This window comes from Salvelinus namaycush, chromosome 26, assembly GCF_016432855.1.
Source record: "Salvelinus namaycush isolate Seneca chromosome 26, SaNama_1.0, whole genome shotgun sequence".
NCBI lineage: Eukaryota > Metazoa > Chordata > Actinopteri > Salmoniformes > Salmonidae > Salvelinus > Salvelinus namaycush.
Window position 1 is genome coordinate 35410017 of NC_052332.1, and position 11075 is coordinate 35421091.

Sequence of the window (11075 nt, forward strand, 5' to 3'; positions counted from 1 at the left end):
TTAACATTGCCAAAGCAAGTGAAATAGATAATAAACAAAAGTGAAATAAGGAATAAAAATAAACAGTAACCATTACTCTCTCTCTCTCTCTCTCTCTCTCTCTCTCTCTCTCTCTCTCTCTCTCTCTCTCTCTCTCTCTCTCTCTCTCTCTCTCTCTCTCTCTCTCTCTCTCTCTCTCTCTCTCTCTCTCTCTCTCTCTCTCTCTCTCTCTCTCTCTCTCTCTCTCTCTCTCTCTCTCTCTCTCTCTCTCTCTCTCTCTCTCTCTCTCTCTCTCTCTCTCTCTCTCTCTCTCTCTCTCTCTCTCTCTCTCATACAAACACATACCTTGACGTGATTGGTCCACGCCGGCACACCGGATGCTCACAGAGAAGTATATTTGGATCTGGGATGCTCTTCATACAGTACTGGACGTGTCATTTACTGAGAAATAAAGAGGTGAAGACTGATAACTTGGAGCAATCACTCTAACAGGTTCTACGTAGAGAGGAGAGAGAGGAACAAGTGAGACAGAGGGGAGGAGAGAAAGAGGGAGAGAAGAGAAGAACTCTTAGCCACCCCACTTAACCATCCACGGGCGTGTCTCTTAGCAGTTCTGTGTCTCATTGTAGAAGAGTGTACAAGTAGGCTACAGATTCTCAAAGAAACCACTGTCTTTGTACTATTCTGCACATCCCACTCTAACTCTTAAATTCCCCGGGGCTGGACTTCATACAGAACAGCAAGGTAAGCTTCCTTTGCGTGGCTTTGTTGCAGTATTGTAAAGCTTGAGGAGGTCAGCTATTTACAGTATCTCTACATTTGTCATTGTATTTTTAACAGCTTACAGCAGCCCACATCACTTGATAGTGGAGTTGTTTTACACTATGACTGTTGTCACAGTCTGTTGTGACTGTTGTCACTATGACTGTTGTCAGGTGATGTGTCATAGTCTAAGGCACTATGACTGTTGTCAGGTGATGTGTCATAGTCTAAGACACTATGATTGTTGTCAGGTGATGCGTCATAGTCTAAGACACTATGACTGTTGTCAGGTGATGTGTCATAGTCTAAGACACTACGACTGTTGTCAGATGATGCGTCATAGCCTAAGACACTATGACTGTTGTCAGGTGATGCATCATAGTCTAAGACACTATGACTGTTGTCAGATGATGCGTCATAGCCTAAGACACTATGACTATTGTCAGGTGATGCTTCATAGTCTAAGACACTATGACTGTTGTCAGGTGATGCGTCATAGTCTAAGACACTATGACTGTTGTCAGGTGATGCGTCATAGTCTAAGACACTATGATTGTTGTCAGGTGATGTGTCATAGTCTAAGGCACTATGACTGTTGTCAGGTGATGTGTCATAGTCTAAGACACTATAACTGTTGTCAGGTGATGCGTCATAGTCTAAGACACTATGACTGTTGTCAGGTGATGTGTCATAGCCTAAGACACTATGACTGTTGTCAGGTGATGCGTCATAGTCTAAGACACTATGATTGTTGTCAGGTGATGCGTCATAGTCTAAGACACTATAACTGTTGTCAGGTGACGTGTCATAGTCTAAGGCACTATGACTGTTGTCAGGTGATGTGTCATAGTCTAAGGCACTATGACTGTTGTCAGGTGATGTGTCATAGTCTAAGACACTATGATTGTTGTCAGGTGACGTGTCATAGTCTAAGACACTATGACTGTTGTCAGGTGATGTGTCATAGTCTAAGACACTATGATTGTTGTCAGGTGACGTGTCATAGTCTAAGACACTATGACTGTTGTCAGGTGATGTGTCATAGTCTAAGACACTATAACTGTTGTCAGGTGATGTGTCATAGTCTAAGACACTATAACTGTTGTCAGGTGATGCGTCATAGTCTAAGACACTATGACTGTTGTCAGGTGATGCGTCATAGTCTAAGACACTATGACTGTTGTCAGATGATGCGTCATAGCCTAAGACACTATGACTGTTGTCAGGTGATGTGTCATAGTCTAAGACACTATAACTGTTGTCAGGTGATGCGTCATAGTCTAAGACACTATGACTGTTGTCAGGTGATGCGTCATAGTCTAAGACACTATGACTGTTGTCAGGTGATGCATTATAGTTTAAGACACTATGACTGTTGTCAGGTGATGCGTCATAGTCTAAGACACTATGACTGTTGCCAGGTGCTGTGTCATAGTCTAATACACTATGATTGTTGTCAGGTGATGCGTCATAGTCTAAGACACTATGACTGTTGTCAGGTGATGTGTCATAGTCTAAGACACTATGACTGTTGTCAGGTGATGTGTCATAGTCTAAGACACTATGACTGTTGTCAGATGATGCGTCATAGCCTAAGACACTATGACTGTTGTCAGGTGATGCTTCATAGTCTAAGACACTATGACTGTTGTCAGGTGATGCGTCATAGTCTAAGACACTATGACTGTTGTCAGGTGATGTGTCATAGTCTAAGGCACTATGACTGTTGTCAGGTGACGTGTCATAGTCTAAGACACTATGACTGTTGTCAGGTGATGTGTCATAGTCTAAGGCACTATAACTGTTGTCAGGTGATGCATCATAGTCTAAGACACTATGACTGTTGTCAGGTGATGTGTCATAGTCTAAGACACTATGACTGTTGTCAGGTGATGCGTCATAGCCTAAGACACTATGACTGTTGTCAGGTGATGCGTCATAGTCTAAGACACTATGACTGTTGTCAGGTGATGTGTCATAGTCTAAGACACTATGACTGTTGTCAGATGATGCGTCATAGCCTAAGACACTATGACTGTTGTCAGGTGATGCGTCATAGTCTAAGACACTATGACTGTTGTCAGGTGATGCGTCATAGTCTAAGACACTATGACTGTTGTCAGATGATTCGTCATAGCCTAAGACACTATAACTGTTGTCAGGTGATGCGTCATAGTCTAAGACACTATGACTGTTGTCAGATGATGCGTCATAGCCTAAGACACTATGACTGTTGTCAGGTGATGTGTCATAGTCTAAGACACTATAACTGTTGTCAGGTGATGTGTCATAGTCTAAGACACTATAACTGTTGTCAGGTGATGCGTCATAGTCTAAGACACTATAACTGTTGTCAGGTGATGCGTCATAGTCTAAGACACTATAACTGTTGTCAGGTGATGCGTCATAGTCTAAGGCACTATGACTGTTGTCAGGTGATGCGTCATAGTCTAAGGCACTATGACTGTTGTCAGGTGATGTGTCATAGTCTAAGACACTATAACTGTTGTCAGGTGATGCGTCATAGTCTAAGGCACTATGACTGTTGTCAGGTGATGTGTCATAGTCTAAGACACTATGACTGTTGTCAGGTGATGCTTCATAGTCTAAGACACTATGACTGTTGTCAGGTGAGGTGTCATAGTCTAAGACACTATGACTGTTGTCAGGTGATGCGTCATAGTCTAAGACACTATGACTGTTGTCAGGTAAACATATAACCAACCCATATCCCTAACCCTTTAACTAACCATATAACTAACCCTTTAACTAACCCTATGCATCAGAGGTGGACTGGGACAAGAATGCAGCCCTGGCATTTTATCCACACCAGCCCACATCACTGTGCTCACCACCAACTCCACACACACACACACACACACACACACACACACACACACACACACACACACACACACACACACACACACACACACACACACACACACACACACACACACACACACACACACACACACACACACACACACACACACACACACACACACCCTGAGTCTGCACCCCCTTCTTTTTTTCTTTTTTTTTTTATCTCTTTTTTTTTTTTTATAGGGGTGGATCAGCTTAATATTGCGGAAAGAATGTTGCTTCCAGTGTAATTGCACCCCCTTCTTAGACACAGGCAGTAGTGCTGACATATAACACTGACAGTACAGTAAAGCGTTTCTCAACCATTTCTGTACAAGTTACTGGCGAGACATGGTCCTCCTCTTTTTTAATAAATACAAATGCAAATAGTATACCTAGCTTCACGTTGAAATGATGGTGTCCTTTGTTTGGCAAACCAGATGTCATTGTAGCCTACATAAACCCAACCTCAGACCTATTTTACTTTCACATACAGCTTGTGTAAGACAAGTTAGTTACTTTCAACTTTTCAATGTTATATAGGAAGTCTAAACAAATGTGTATGGAAGCTGACAACCACTGTCTAAATGTGTTGACGTGACAGCTCAGTTAAATCTAACACAAACTTGTTTCTCAAGCTAAGCAGGGTACGTAGAGGGAGGCATCTGGATGGTGGACTCGTTCTCACTGAAGTGCGTTACCCCTCATATACCCAAAAGGACTCAATGTTCAGGCAGGAATTGTTGGACTGCGGCTTCACATCTTATTTCAATATACCTCTTAATAGCATGACGTTGAAGCAATGACGTTGATTCAAACATACCATTTTACTATCAACATTGAAACAAGGTCAAATAAAATATGTCTAATCAATTTACAATTCTACATAATTTGAACCACCCAATATAGGAATATAGAATGAAATATTTTTAACATTTGTATGTGGAATGTACCGGACAGTGCCTTCAGAAAGTATTCACACCCCTTCACTTTTTCCACATTTTGTTGTGTTACGGTCTGAATTTAAAATGGACTAAATTGAGATTTTGTGTCACTGGCCAACACACAATACCCCATAATGTCAAAGTTGAAATTTGTTTGTAGAACATTCTAAAATAAAAGCTGAAATGTCTTGAGTCAATAAAAATTCAACCACTTTGTTATGGCAAGCCTAAATAAGTTCAGGATTAAAAATGTGCTCATTAAATTGTATAATAAGTTGCCTGGACTCATTCCATGTTCGATAATAGTGGTTAACATGATTTTTGAATGGCCTCATCTCTGTACCCCCTTACAATACAATTACCGGTAAGTTTCTCAATCGAGTAGTGAATTTCAAGCCGAGATTCAACCAGAAAGACCAGGGAGGTTTTTCAATGCCTCGAAGGAGGGCACCGATTGGTAGATGTGAAAAAAAAGACATTGAATATCCCTTTGAGAATGGTGAAGTTATTAATTAGGCTTTTTGATGGTGTATCAATATACCCAGTCACTACAAAGATACAGGCGTCCTTCCTAACTCAGTTGACCAGAGAGGAATGAAAACACTATGAGGCCAATGGTGACTTTAAAACAGTTACAGAGTTTAATGGCTGTGATAGGAGAAGACTGAGGATGGATCAACAACATTGTAGTTACTTCACAACACTAACCTAAATGACAGAGTGAAAAGAAAAAAGCCTGTACAGAATATATATATAAATATGTTTTTTTTAAAGGCACTGAAGTAATACTGCAAATAAATGTGGCAAAGAAATGGACTTTATGTCCAAATAAATCGTTATGTTTGTGGCAAATCCAACACAACACATCATTGAGTACCACTCTTCATATTTTCAAGCATAGTGCTGGCTGCATCATGTTATGGGTATGCTTGTCATCAGCAAGGACAAGGGAGTTTTTTTAGGATACAAATAAACAGAATAGAGCTAAGCACAGGCAAAATCCTAAAGGAAAACCTGGTTCAGTCTGCTTTCAAACATCACTGGGAAACAAATTCACCTTTCAGCAGGACAATACCGTAAAACATAAGGCCAAATCTACATTGGAGTTGCCTACAAAGACAACATTGAATGTTCCTGAGTGGCCGAGTTACAGCTTTGACTTAAATCGTCTTGAAAATCAATGGCAAGACTTGAAAATGGCTGTCTAGCAATGATCAACAACCAACTTGACAGAGCTTGAAGAATTTAAAAAAGAATAATGGGCAAATATTGTACAATCCAGGTGTGCAAAGCTCTTAGAGACTTACCCAGAAAGACTCACAGCTGTAATTGCCGCCAAAGGTGCTTCTACAAAGTATTGACTCAGGCGTGTGAATATTTATGTAAATGAGATATTTATGCATTTAATTTTCAATAAATTTGCAAACATTTCTAAAAACATGTTTTCACTTTGTCATTATAGGATATTGTGTGTAGATGAGTGAGAGAAAATAAATATCTATTTAATTAATTAATAATTTGAATTCAGGCTGTAACAACAAAATGTGGAATAAGTACATTGTTCTGATGATTATATGGGAATTCCATTGATTTAGCAACCTCTTAGTCAGGTTAAGTCAATGTATTTAAATTGAGTGATTGACTGACTATGTGAGTGAGGGATTGAGGGATTGAGTAAGTGAGTGAGTGACTGAGTGAGTGAAAGACTGACTGACTGACATACTGACCGAGTGAGTGGGTGAGTGACTGAATGAGTGAGTGACTGTCAGTCAGTCACGTGTAGCAGAAGACGTTCCCCAGGGGGGTATCTCTCAGACAGTTGGGCTCTTTCAGTTAGCCCACTAGGCTCCTGCCGACATGTTGTTGCCATGGTGATGCTTTCTGAACTGTCATTCTGTCTTTAGTTCCTGCATGTTATGGTGGTGTGTATTTTGGGCAATACTCTATTATATTATTTTCAGGGATGATAAGCAAGGCTGTATGATGTTATTTTTCTTCAAAAGTATGAGATAACATGTTTTCATCTTTGATGCCTTTCAGAGCTCTCATCAAAGCTAGAATCAGAATACACACACACACACACACACACACACACACACACACACACACACACACACACACACACACACACACACACACACACACACACACACACACACACACACACACACACACAGAGAGAGAGAGAGCACATTAGCTTTTAGAGTGTCAAACCCATAGCTGGAGAGGTACAGTAAGTATGACTCACTGTTTGTCTTCTCTTAAAAAGCTTCTGGCTTCCTCTTCAACACATCATACATACAACCTGATGGGAGCCAGATGGGAAATGTCATTCAAACACATACGCATGCACGTGAGGGTAGTGGTGGATAAGTGGATATTATATAATCTAGTCTGTACTGCAAACCATCTGTAACTCTTGTTCCTATTCAAGGTCAATATACTCCTCCCTATATGAGACATTAATAGTAGACTATGGGCTGTCACTGTGACGGAATAAGTTTCCTTGACTTTGCACCACTCGTTTTGGTTTATAAAAGGTCAGTCTGACAGTCTCAGCAATACACTTACGCCCATTAAAGCCTCCAAATTAGTAGGCTATTTCAGACCAAGTCTATTGCAATTGAGAAAGCTCCATAACAAAACTAACAATGTATTATGTTCATTTCCTGCTTGGGACCACAGAGAGCCCCTGATCAGAGAGAAGCCTCAGTCTGCGCCCTGACTGAGTTGGTGTCCTGTTTCCTATTGATTTATTTCCCAGAAGAACAGTCATCGGTGGATAGAGATTGACGTTGAACTACAGACCGTAGATAACCTGGGGCTAGCAGAGACTACTATGGAGTCAGCACAGAATAAAGTTAGTGTATTTGTAAAAAAAAAAAATTGGGGGGCTTAAGTATGTCAATTGGTGACATCATCCTGTCTGAACAATTTCCTTTTCCTGTTTCCCATGTAGGCTCAACCAACCTCTCCTCATAAACAGACAGTGAAGAACAGGTCCAAGTCAACAGATGAGATTCAACAAGCCAAAAAGGTGGACGACATTACACCGTCCGTCAGTCTGCTCATTTTGAGCTCAGGAGTGGCGCAGCAGTCTAAGGCGCTGCATCTCAGTGCTAGAGGCGTCACTACAGACCCTGGTTTGATCCTGGGCTGTATCACAACCAGCCGTGATAGAGTGTCCCATAGGGCAGCGCACAATTGGCCCAGCGTCGTCCCGGGTTAGGGGAGGGTTTGGCCAGAGTAGGCAGCCATTGTAAATAAGAATTTATTCTTAACTGACTTGCCTAGTTAAATAAAGGTTAAAAAATGTAAATGTCATGTGTATTCAAAAGCATCTTGATCCATCTCATTGTTTTACAGCTGGGAGTGCCCCTTGCTGGTGTGTTTAAACCACCTGAGCTGCAGGTCTTTCTTTCATTACAACACGTGGCATGTTATGGCGGAGAGAGGAGGAGAGAGAGAGATGGCTGCCAATTCCTTAAACTAGTGATGGAACTAGTGTTAATCAGATAACTTTGGGCTGGTTTCCTTTTGTTGGTATGCTAATGACAGTCTTTCTCCAGGCTTTTCACACGACACAGAAATCATTGCCAGGGAAGCCGGAGACTGAGAATGAGGTGGATATAAAGCACTTTATCTTTTGCCTCATCCGAGCCACAGACCACATGACCTTTCCATTGCCTAATCACATTCCCTGCCGATACTGCTAAAATATCTTATTCTCCATATCTGCCAGGAGCCCCCAGAGAGTCCATCCTCATCAGAAGAACTGAAATGAAGGGGCAGACAGCACCAGGCAGAGAGTCAGAGTCATGGGCTACACCAATCATTCCTCTGGAAATCTATTCAGTTGTCTGCAGTTTTTATTCTCATAACGACAAAAAGGCTGTACATTTTTTGTAAACGTCTTATGAATGTGGTTGTTAACTAAATAAGAAAAAGTGTAAAATGCATTGTTTGTGAGGATATAATGTTCAAAGAATGACTAGAGACTTACTCTACAAAACACAGACACTTAACAGAAATGTGTAATTAAGTGAGTGGAAAACACATGTGCATGTGCCAGTTGGGATGTGTGTAAGTATGAGGTATAGTGGATTTGTTATGTACACTCTCCTAAAACATTGAGTTTTTTTGGAACTGATGTCAGAATTAATGTCTGTATGCCACTTTGAAAATGTGAAGCAATTGAACTTGTAAATAAACCTTGTGTATGTCTAAAAAATAAGTTATTTGAATCCCAATACCACACACAGGCAGACCATCAGGGTTTGAAATTCTTTAATATCCTCCTTTTCTCTCTTCTTAGTATCAAAATGTGTTTGTTTACAGGACAAAAGCAACAGAACAATGACACAAGGCCAGAGCCGGCGACACTCACAACACATACATGCTAGAATCCACAGTTGTTCAGCATGGAACGCTCTTCACGTCGGCGCTCTTCACGTCGGCATCATAGGGTTCCGACGCGGAAGTCGCAGCCTCAGCAGTATCATTGTAGCAGGCCACGTTTGGGGAGGGTGGAGAAAGCTTCATCATTAACGTACAGTAACGTACTGGAAACCATAGGTTTGCCCTCTCCCCGGCAGTAGTAGAGGTGCGGCTGAGCACAGTTTGTGGCACCTGTCCATTCCCGTGGCTGACTTCAATATCCTGAACAACGTCTGAGAGCTGCCTTTGTGCAGGGACAGCTCGTTAGCCCCAATGCTCCTGGTGTGGGGGTGTGGCTTAGGTCTGTGATTAACACTCATTCCCACGAGACAAAGACTAAAAAGAAGCAGTATGTAAATCTTGGTGGAGCCCCCCAAAAATATATGTTGTATGCATGCCAGCAAAGCCTCTACACAACACAACACTAAACAATACATTAATTGCACTATAACGGTGAAAAATGGTGCCCACAAACTGTTAGGGCCCAACACCTTACCACTGTTACACCTGGCTATCAGCGGAGCCTTGTCTGGCAGTGAAACAGTTCATTCAGCCTCATTTACTGCCTTTAAAAAAAACATAGCTGATATGGCTGACTTGCTTAAACAAACGTGGTTTCTACTAACAATTGAGATGTACAAACTATGGCATAAGGGGACGACAGGCGGACAAGAGGCAATCCGTAATTTCAATTAAGACATTAATGAGCGAGCTAGGACGGACGTAGTCAATATAACTATTTGTTCAGCACTTTTGAAATTTACAGCAACAGAATTCAGAACATGGGCCGTTCTTACAGTATTCTCCCTGTACACCAAGTTAGAACCGTAAGATAAATAAAGGGGGCACATAAGCAGACAATGACAGCTCTTTACAATATTCGATGATGACATTTCTCTAAAACAGGTTATAGGCTACATGTGCACCACCTACAGCTAACAGCTTAAAACACAACATACACTTAGTATTACTTCTACAGTATACATATCTCCCTGGCATATTACATAATTTATGCAGCAGCATAAATACATTTTTGGACTCACCTTGTTGTGCTGTACTCACTTGAACAGGATGGTGGAGCGGAGAACCTTCGTGGGCAAATTTTGTCATTAAACTTTGTCACCAAAGTCTGTCATTCTCTGGATTTATGGTGTTTTCAAGACAACTGGGAACTCAGAAAAAAACAAGGTTGAATCATGAGGATGTTAGTGATCTTCAGGTCGGAGCTCTAGAAAGAAGCCCGAGTTCCCGACTCGCAATTCCGAGTTTGATGACCGTTAAACATATTTTCCCAGTCGGAGATAGTTTTTTCCCGAGTTCCCAGTTGTCTTGAACGCACTATAGTCAGATTTCCCAGTTCAGAATTTCCAGTTGTTTTGAACGCGGCAGAAGTCATGCTGGATTGACAGCACGGCCAATGTTGCATGTTTAAGCTTGGAAAAGAGACCCTTAAACCCAGACTTGGACCACACATCCACTCCACTGAATAGCAGGCTAGTGATTGCTTTGCAATGCTTGCAGTTAGCCACTGATTCCTTCCAAACCACTCATTGTTGAATTTGCGATTTCTGTAATGTTTATGTCCAATGGCCAATGAGCACAGATACGTTTTACCTATAATTTCTCTTCCTTATTTCTCTTCATATGACAAGGATTGAAAAGGATTTGCCATCAGATTGTCGACTTGATTCATGATGATGACTGCTAGCTTGCTAGCTAATATTTTGAAAGTATGATGTTGACATGATCAGTCCAATCAAAGCTACTATAGATATAACGTGATTTAACTTAATTTTATCTGTGGCCAATATCCTTGAGCCTTCTTGGGTGGGCACTTCTAATTTAACTCTATGGCAGCACCCAAGGGAATTAAATTTTTGAGATCTACAGTTAGATTTTGCGCTGACGTGGTGTCCCCATGAGTGACAGAACACTGAGCCAATCGCGGCACAACTAGAGAACATTACCAACCCCTACGCTCCGTATTTTCCGCTGGCTGCCCCACCACCACAGAAAGCACTGAGCTAGGCTGCATTTTGGAGCTGTCTTACTCAAGAAAGCAAAAAAAAAAACAAGTTGGTATGCAGC

The 11075-nt window shown here is 41.4% G+C and overlaps 1 long non-coding RNA gene across 2 annotated transcripts; it reads left to right on the plus strand.

Moving 5' to 3' along the window:
- Positions 1–321: 321 nt before the first annotated feature.
- LOC120021694 lies at positions 322–8768 on the plus strand. Of its 2 annotated transcripts, none has more exons than XR_005472542.1 (5): positions 322–723; positions 7236–7410; positions 7510–7587; positions 8120–8173; positions 8293–8768. It is a non-coding gene; the product is annotated as an uncharacterized LOC120021694 (long non-coding RNA). The 2 variants fall into 2 exon arrangements; XR_005472543.1 differs by having other exon boundaries at positions 7315–7410.
- Positions 8769–11075: the final 2307 nt, after the last annotated feature.